At 39.0% G+C, this 10,192-nt stretch overlaps 1 protein-coding gene across 2 annotated transcripts in view; it reads right to left on the reverse strand.

The window, feature by feature from the left end:
* The window catches only part of DENND4C (DENN domain containing 4C), a 92,531-nt gene extending 82,808 nt beyond the window's left edge, over nucleotides 1-9,723 (reverse strand). Inside the window, exon 1 of one of the 2 annotated variants that reach the window (XM_060762431.2) lies at nucleotides 9,519-9,723. The gene's annotated coding sequence lies outside the window, so the exon portion shown is untranslated. Of the gene's footprint in view, nucleotides 1-3,352; nucleotides 3,451-9,518 lie in introns of those variants that run through there. The other variant, XM_067464367.1, reaches the window with a different exon arrangement.
* Nucleotides 9,724-10,192: the final 469 nt, after the last annotated feature.

The following is a 10,192-nucleotide window of genomic DNA, read 5'->3' on the forward strand; positions in this document are numbered from 1 at the left end:
CTGTTTTTCAATGTTACACTTTCTACACATCACTCATCAGTACTAAATCACTATAAAAGCTATTACTGGTTCTGAAGGGGGGATAACCAGCATGGTGGAGTGGTTTGAATATATGATTGCAAGTTGAGACCAGGGTTCAAATCTCTGACTGAAAAAAGTGTAGGTGCATGAGTGTCCAGTTTTCTCAAGACATCAAGTGACTGGTAAAGCAAATCATGATAGATTTTCCTGCTGAAATTAAATCATAAGTTGGTCACAGGATTAGGCAAGGAAAAATATATCATTATGCTTGCAAGACAACAGAATCATACATAAAATCACCCAAATTTATTTAGTTTCCATTTCAGCAATGTTCCATTGTACATTTACTTTTCCTAAGAAAAGAAGTTAGAGCCATCATTTTATTTGCCTAGTAAAGTTTAGTTGGCCAAAAATATTCAGACTTGTTCCATATGTATTTTTTTTGCTGAAACATTGGCTGACTACTCTGACATACATCAGTATGCAGATCAGTACTATTTCATGTGTTTATTTGCCATAAAATGTTAAATTTGCAAGATGAAATCTACATTTCATTGCAAGCTGTAAAATTTTAGGATCACACAAAACTTTAGATCCTTGTGTTTTTAAAAATCTACTGCAATATTTATAAATAGACTCTCTACCGCAATAGCTATAAATATTCCCCAAAAGATTAAAATTAGGACCAAGCGATAGGGCAAAGGCATAATGACCTAATCATAAACAGGGGAGGGAACTTAAAGGTATGGTTTTTAATAGGAAAATGCATGAGTAAAAATCGACGTACACCTACCACTTTTCACCCTACAGCCACCTCCTCAAGAACCACGAGCAATAGAAAATATTACTATTGATTGTTAAAGTAGTATTGGTTGTTAAAAATGACCCTACAAATCCATCGTTTTAATGTGGTTCAACATAGTATAGTTCCAAATCACAGATATGGTCTCTTCTAGCCCACCATTTGTGCTTTGTCATTAACTGCCCACTTGAATTTCATTCTCAAATAAACCATCATTTTAGGTTTCTCTAACATGTCTATTCCACATGTTCTCTAACATGTATCTACTCTAGTTACCTATATGCAAGATAGTTGATGTTGTATTTCTGCTTACAATCACAGTGTGACTACTGAAGAAAATTAGTTTTCTAACACTAGTCACTACAGGTTAAAGCAGCAATAGTTAATTTCTTCATCTAGAAAACTTTTTCAAGTGCAAATCTGAAGTCTGAAGTTTCGAACCTTTGATGGATAAGATCACAAGGTTGCCATCTTACAACAATGAGAGCTTCAGATAGATGTGTAACATATGTACCCATACAGCATGTGCTCGAACTGGGGCAAGAGGTTGAAAAAGAGTAATCTGAAAGAGTCAGAATTCAGTAATAATGTTTTGCCTGTCCAAAGCACACACAGAAGTATAAAACAATAGAAACACCAGTTTCATGAAATGCAGGCCTATATATTTTTGTTAGTCCTGACTAGAATAGATTTACTGACCCAATGGTATTTATCACTAAATTAATTCACAGGTGACTCACCATTCAAGAATTAATTCCATGGGTCTACGTGAGTTGGGATTAACCAACAGCATGACAGTCACAGTTAATGTCAAAAACGCATTAACAAATAGTTTAATATCATTACATGTTTTGCAAAGTATCAGATGTGCAAATGTAACACAATCATAGCAGATGTTAACTACATCTCAACTAAAATTTGGAAAGTGAATCCAAGATTAAATGACATTTAATTTGACCTATGAGCCTGACTGAGCTTTTAGGATCCTCCAGGGAGACATGTCATCTGGTAGAAACCCAGGGTTTTTGGTGGATGTTTCCAGGTTCTGGAACTTGCTTCCTGAGAGACTAGAGTCCTTAGACTGATGCATTCCTTGCTATCTTGCATAGGCACATGAAGACATTTTGTCTGTTTTGGACAGTCTTTGAAGAACACAAGTCACTACAGGCCATAAGGAAGTGGTCTTTAATTCGCTGTATTGTCTATCTGCTCAGTGTTAATGGACATGCTTACAATTTTTTTAAATTCTGCTTATAATTCAATTATATTTTAATCTCTATATGATGTGTTCTCTTTACTTGTATATGCTTTAAGTAGTGCAAACTACATTGAGTCCCAGGATTGGGAAAATACAGTATTAAATTTCAGCCTGCAAACTGTATAGCCCTAGTTTAATGTGTGACATCCCGCACAGTGTAGCGGTTTGAGCGTTGTTACACCTCTTAAAACCAAGGTTTGAATCCCCATCTAGCCATCTAATCCTAACCCAAAAATCCCTTGGACAAGTCACAGCCTCTCAGCCTCAGAAGAAGGCAATGGCAACCCTTCTTTGAATATATTTTGCCAAGAAAACCCCATGACAGGATTACCATACTTTGGAAATGACTCGAAGACACACAACAATGTTTAATGTGTACTAAAGTATTACAAAGCTCAAACAAAATAAAAATCAATATTAACTCAACAACAACAACACTTTATTTATAAACCGCTCTATCTCCCCAAGGGGACTCAGAGCGGTTTCCAAGTAACATAATCAATACATACAAAGAAGACAACAAAAACATAAAATTAACAAGACAATATAAGCATTAAAAACTACAATAGCAAAACTCCTGTGCTCATTCCCTCTCTTCTCCCTCTCTCCAACACACACAATGTACAAAAAAAAATTCAGAGCTGCAAAGTTGTGGAGGTCAAAAAACTACACTACGCAAGATCCAGGAATTGTCAATGAACAGTGTCATGCAGACATGGTTTACCAGCTGAGAGATAACAGTATAACTGGATTACAGACTATACACAATTAATGATTCACTGTCAATCTACAAAGACAGCAAAACACTCAATCAAGAATCACTGCAACAGAACATTACAAATGAGAGGATAGCAAACCCTCTCCTCAACTAGATATCACAAAAAAACAACACCCAGCATGTTCAACAGCAAATGTAATTATTTCGCAATGCCAACAGTTAGGCTGAAAGGTACCCGTAAACACACTGGATAACATGAGCTCATGTAAGACATGTGTAAACAGCCACTCAAGACTACATTAAAAAGCAACTCTATTTAATGTGATTTCAATCCTTATTTGGCAAAAATGCTATACTGTTTTTGATCACAAAGCATAAAATACTGTGACACTCAGCATAGTAAATGGCCTGTTTCCCCGTTTCCTGGGCAATCGTGTTTAGGATTTCTTGCACAATTTCCTGCAAGAGTTAAGTCAAATCTCACTGGACTCAAAGGGAGGAGTCCGGGAAGCAAAAAGAAAACAGATGAAGTAGAAGGTGCCCAGAGTCTTACCTCAACACCTGGCCTCTGTCTCCTTTGTACTGGCATTCAAAGGGGGGTTCTTTGAACTAACTAATCCTCCATCTGCTGGGCACAGAGGAAGCTGATAGCTAGCAAAGCAAGGGGGAGGAAGAGAAGGAGACTGTGAGGAAACCTACTGAGATAATACTAAGCAGGAATTTTACTACAGTTTCAGCTAAAAAGACTGTTCCCCAGTCAGATGAAAAGCAGAACCTTTGCTCAAAGGGCTACTAATAAAGAAGGCCAATACAGATGGCTCCCCATATCCACAGATTCTGCACCAATGGATTCAACTAAACCAGTTTGAAAAAATGCATATTTAAAAAAACAAGCACACAAAAAGCAAGCCCCAATCTTGCCATTTTACGTATACAATGTCTTTACCATGCCACTGTATATAATGGAACTTGAACATCAACCACAAAAGGCTCCTGGAAACAAAACTGAGTGAATACCAAAAAGAGCCCATTGTATATAGTCCATTCAAGAATATACTCTGTAGTTACTATCACAAAAAGTGTTCCCTGAACAAGTCACAGTCCCTCAGTCTCAGACTGTTCAAAGCTACTTAACAGCCTAACCCATGTACACCTGGTCTAATCAAAAGCCAGCCCCACGGACTTCAACAATGCTCATTTTCAGTCAAGTCAGTTTAGAATAAAACCCTAATTCAAATCAATTCTGGGAATCATAGTTTGGCGAATCCCCAGCACATCTGATGAATAATGAAAGCAAGAAGAAAATGCACAGTAGGGCCTTCCCAGCGCCACATGTCTTCCCATCTGCAACATGTAGGTGAACTCTGTTCAGCAAACCTGGGCAGGTGAGGACATGCATGGGGAGGAGATTAAAGCTACTTGGAGGAGGAAACAGAAGATTAAGCCCTGCCTGCCTCTGTTGCTTTCTCACATCATTATTCCAGATCCCTCTTTTTTTTTAAAAAAGGCCACCTTCTAGTTCCTAACACTTCTGCCGCCTGGAAAAAGCCTAGGCTACCCGAGAGAAAGAGGCAACCTTGAAAATGGAGGGAAGCTGGAGGAGAAAACCACACACATACAGCGTGTCCCGCAAAATGTATCAACTTTTTAACATGCTATGTAAATACATTTATATTGAAAACTATAATAGCAATGTAAACAGGGTTCCCAGTTCCAACTAAAATTGCAATTTTATATTAGATGTTCGAATTGTCAACCCTGCACTGCAATGCACACCTCTTGCACTGTCGTAGCAGAGTTGCAAACCTCATTTAAAAGCTGCCCTGTCGTTTTGCCACATTTCTCTACTATTGCAATCTTTATCCCTGCTAAAGGTATATACATCTGGGGGGAGGACTGCAAAAAAACAAAACAAACAAAAACAAAAACCCACAGAATTATAAACTGTTAACAATATATACACAGGGAGGACATCCTGCATTTATTTACTGAATATTTACCATCACCATATCTTCAATTTGTCTAAAAATGATAATAATTCCGGAATTATAAGACTTTAAGGGTGTACACATTGGGGGAGTACCCTGTATTTACGTACTAAGTAACTAGCTCCAGCCCCTCACTTCCACTTGGCTTGAAAAATTATAATTATTCCAAAATTGTAAGGCATTACAGGTGTCTGCGTTGTTGGAAGTCACACCCTATATTTATTTACATAGTAACCAGACTTGTACCATCTTTCCAATTTGGCTGAAAAAATAATTGCAGAATGTTAAACCATTAAGAACATATACATCTTTGGGGTGGGTGTTACAAAAATAGTAATAATTCCAGAATCATTAACTGTTATGTATGTATACATTGGGGGGGGGGGGTTACCCTGTATTTTTTTACTATGTAAACTGCCTCATAGTTCTCTTTAGCCTGTCTTGAAAAACAACACTATATAACAAAAATTCAAAAAAAAATCTCTTCCTGGTTTGAAGGTGTTGTTTCCAGTTTCATTGTGCGGTACTTACTTTTAAATAAGTTGTTCTATTCCAGAAACTTAGTTATTGTGGCTCATACAAACTATGTTGAACTGGCTAAGACTCTTATGAGATATTCACTGAAAGAGATGGCTAAATGTGCTGCAGGATGTCCAGCAACAACAAAGTTTCTGCAGGTTTGTTGTGAGCTTTCCAGGCTTAGGAAACAACCATCCAACTTTCTGTGCCTTCAACTTGTTTTGAAAAGAAAACAATTCTAGAATAATAAAACTGTTAAAGGTGCATGCATTTTTTGAGGAGAGAAAAAAAGATCACCAAATAATATATATAACTTCAGAATCATAAACTATTAAAAGTGTATGCATTTTTAGAGAGAGAGAAATATTGCCAAAGTATGTGTGTGTGTGTGTGTGTATAATTCTAGAATCATAAACCGTTAAAGGTGAATGCATTATTTTGGAGAGAGAGAATATATATATATATATATCTCCAGAATCATAAACTGTTGAGAGTGAATACATGGAGAGGATAACTAACTTTACTTGGGGAGCAAACAGCCCCACTCCTGCATTCACAACTTGAAAACTGTTAGTTAGAGGTTTATGCAATTATTTGGAGAAAAAAATACTGCCAAAGAAAATACATATATAATAATTCCAGAATCATAAAACTGTTGAATACATGGGGAGGAGGATAACTCACTTCTCATTTCACTTAGGAAACAACCTGCCCTCCTCCTGTGTCTTCAACTTATAAACAGTAAAAGATGTAGGCAATTTTTTGGAGAGAGAGAGAAACAATATTGCCAAAGAAAATATATATAATAATTCCAGAATCATAAACTGTTGAGAGTGTATACATAGGGAGTAAGATAACTAACTTTACTTGGGGAGCAAACAGCCCTCCTCCTGCATTCTCAACTCATAAACTGGTAAAGGTGTATGCAGTTACTTGGAGAGAGAAAAAATTATTGCCAAAGAATATATATATATATAATAATTCCAGAATTATAAACTATTAAAGGTGTTTGCATTATTTTTTGGAGAGAAAAAATATTGCCAAAGAAAATATATATAATAATTCTAGAACCATAAACTTTGAATGGTGAATGTGTTGTTGTTTTTTGGAGAGAGAAAAAATATCACCAAAGAAAATATTTATAATAATTCCAGAATTGAAAACTGTTAAAAGTGTATGCATTTATTTGGAGAGAGAAAAAAAATCCCAAATAAAAAATATATATAATGTATTGTCGAAGGCTTTCATGGCCGGAATCACTAGGTTGCTGTTAATGTTTTGGGCTATATGGCCATGTTCCAGAAGCATTCTCTCCTGATGTTTTACCCACATCTATGGCAAGCATTCTCAGAGGATGAGAGGTCTGTTGCAAACTAGGCAAGTGAGGTTTATATATCTGTCAAATAATGTCCAGGGTGGGAGAATCATAAACTATTAAAGGTGCATGCATTTTCTGGAGAGAGAGAAAAATATTGCCAAAGAATATATATTCAAGAATCATAAACTGTTAAAGGTGTATGCAGTGTTTTTGGAGAAAGAGAAATGTGGCAATATATAACCATATAAATAAAAATGTAATGTTCATTTGTGAGATTAACATAACTCAAAAACCGCCGGACGAATTGCCGCCAAATATAGACACAAGACACCTACTAAAAATTGATTTTGTAATTTGGGAGTTTTAGTCGCTGGGATTTATAGTTAATCTACAATTAAAGAGCATTCTGAACTCTACCAATGATGGAATTTAAGCAAACATGGCACACAGGACTCCCATGACCAACAGAAAACACTAGATGGGTTTGGTGGGCATTGACCTTCAGTTTGGGAGTTGTAGTTCACATCCATCCACAGAGCACTATGGACTCAAACAATGATGGATCTGGACCAAACTTGGCACAAGTACTCCATATACCCAAATATGAACACAGGTGGCATTTGGGGAAAATATACCTTGACATTTGGGAATTGTAGTTACTGGGATTTATAGTTCACCTACAATCAAAGAGCATGCTAAACACCTCGAACAACAGAATTGGGCTAAACTTCCCACACAGAACCCCCATGTTCAGCTGAAAATACTTAAGGCCAACTCCCTTCAGCAGGGCAAGAAAATATCATCAAAGCCCTCCTGACAAAGAGCCATCCAGCCATAGATATAGATAGATAGATATAATTCACACACACAGAGACATAGTATCATAGATTTGAAAGGGACCCCTAAAGAAGGACAATGGTATGTTGCATGTTCCAGAGTAGGCAAACCAGACAATCTCTGGATCAACACTGACAAAGAAACAACAAGAAATACTGTTTACCCACAAGCATAAAATAAATTACATATAATATTAGAAACCAACACTTTCTCATTACTTTATTTTCCAGATCACTAGGCTGGGCCACAGCAACGCCTGGCAGGGGACGGCTAGTGTGTGCACATGTGTGTGTATATATAATTCCAGAAACTGTTGAGAGTGTATACATGGGGAGGAGAATAACTCACTCTACTTAGGAAACAACCAGCCCTCCTCTTGCGTCTTCAACTCATAAACTGTTAAGGGTGTATACAATTTTTAGAGTGAAGGGGGAAACCGATACCATTGCCAAGATCATATCTATATGTATAAAAATGTAATGTTAGTTTGTGGGATTAACTTAACTCAAAAACCACTGGACGAATTGACACCAAATTTAGACACAAGACACCTAACAACCCAATGTATGTCTTGTCGAAGGCTTTCATGACCGGAATCACTGGGCTGTTGTAGGTTTTTTCGGGCTGTATGGCCATGGTCTAGAGGCATTCTCTCCTGACTTTTCGCCTGCATCTATGGCAAGCATCCTCAGAGGTAGTGAGGTCTGTTAGAACTAGGTAAAAGGGGTTTATATATCTGTGGAAAAGGGTCCTTTGTCTCACCCTGGTCATTCCACAGATATATAAACCCCTTTTACCTAGTTCTAACAGACCTCACTACCTCTGAGGATGCTTGCCATAGATGCAGGCGAAACGCCAGGAGAGACTGCCTCTAGACCATGGCCATACAGCCTGAAAAAACCTACAACAACCCAATGTATGTCCTTCACACAAAAAATTGATTTTGTCATTTGGGAATTGTAGTTGCTGGGATTTATAGTTCACCTACAATCAAAGAGCATTCTGAACCCCACCAACGATGGAATTGAACCAAACTTGACACATAGTTCTCCTATGACCAACAGAAAATACTGGAAGGCTTTGGTGGGCAGTGTCATTTGGTTTTGGAGTTGTAGTTCATCTACATCCAGAGAGCACTGCGGACTCAAACACTGATGGATCTGGACCGAACTCTACATGGATACTCAATATGCCCAAATGTGAACACTGGTGAAGTTTGGGGAAAAGAGAATCTTGACATTTGGGAGTTGTAGTTGCTGGGATTTGTAGTTCACCTACAATCACAGAGCAACGATAGAATTGGGCCAAACCTCCCACACAGAACCCCCATGACCACCAGAGTGGGCCACAACAATGCGTGGCAGGGGATGGTTAGTCTATCTATATAAATAAAATGTAATGTTCGTTTGTGGGATTAACATAACTCAAAAACCACTGGACGAATTGACACCAAATGTGGACACAAGACACCTATCAGGCCAACAAGTGACCATCACTCATAAAAACACCGAAAAACACAGTGGAAGAGACTTTAAAAGCAAATAAATAAATAAAAATACATTACAATGCATGCGCAAAACCACAAATATACATATATACACACACAAAACACAAATACACAGACTGGGCCACAGCAACGTGTGGCAGGGCACATCGAGTATCTATATAAATAAAAATGTAATGTTAGTTTGTGGGATTAACAGAACTCAAAAACCAATGAACGAATTGACACCAAATTTGGACACAAGGCACCTAACAACCCAATGTATGTCCTTCACTCATAAAAACACCGAAAAACACAGTGGAAGAGACTTAAAACGCCAAAAAATAAATAAATAATACATTACAACTCATGCGCAAAATATATACACAAATATATACACACACAAAACACTTATATACAGGCTGGGCCACAGCAACATGTGGCAGGGGGCAGCTAGAGTATAATACTTCCATAATCACACACTCCTGAGGGTGTCTACACGGGGAAAGTCAGTCACCTTACGCTGTGTTTGTTTCCTTGCCTCCCTCTCTTTGGGGCGCCTGTCAGGACTTACCTGAAGCGGCGGCGGCAACACTAGGAAAACCAAAGAGGCTCCTTCTTTCCTCCCTTCTTTCTTTCCTTCCTTCCTCCTTCTCCTCTTCAGTCCCAGGGCCGCCCCTCCTCAGCAGCACCCGGAGCCGTCTTCGTTGGGCGCCTGAGGGGAGGAAGAGGCCACCATGTTGCAGGCTGCGAGGGAGGAGGAGGAGGAAGAAGGATGCCCGCTAGGGGTCGCTCCGCTGGGGGGGGGGAAGCGTGCAATGCGATTGGCCTCCCGCTTGAAGCCTCCAACTCCCAGAAGCCCTTGCCAGGTTGTTCAATGGGTAGGAATTCTGGGAGTTGGAGGCTATATCGACGCCAATGCTTCCTAGAAATTGTCGTGCAGGGACGCTTGGGCCCTCCAGGGGTTTTGGACTTCAACTCCCACAATTCCTAAGGAATTGTGGGAGTTGAAGTCCAAAACCCCTGGAGGGCCCAAGCTGACCTCACTGTCTTCCGCCTTCTCTGGATCCCATCACAGCGGCTAAAGTGGTGTCGAAGCGTATTCATCCCGCAATGTGGATGTTTTAACTCTGAGGAAGCCCAGCCCTGAGGCGAATAGCGAAGCGGGGCGGGGTCTCTCTCCCGGGATTCAGCCTCCCCTTGGCCTTCTGATCCAGGCGCCATTTTAGAAGGAAAGGCTTGGCCCCT

The sequence above is a fragment of the Anolis sagrei genome, chromosome 2 (assembly GCF_037176765.1).
Source record: "Anolis sagrei isolate rAnoSag1 chromosome 2, rAnoSag1.mat, whole genome shotgun sequence".
NCBI lineage: Eukaryota > Metazoa > Chordata > Lepidosauria > Squamata > Dactyloidae > Anolis > Anolis sagrei.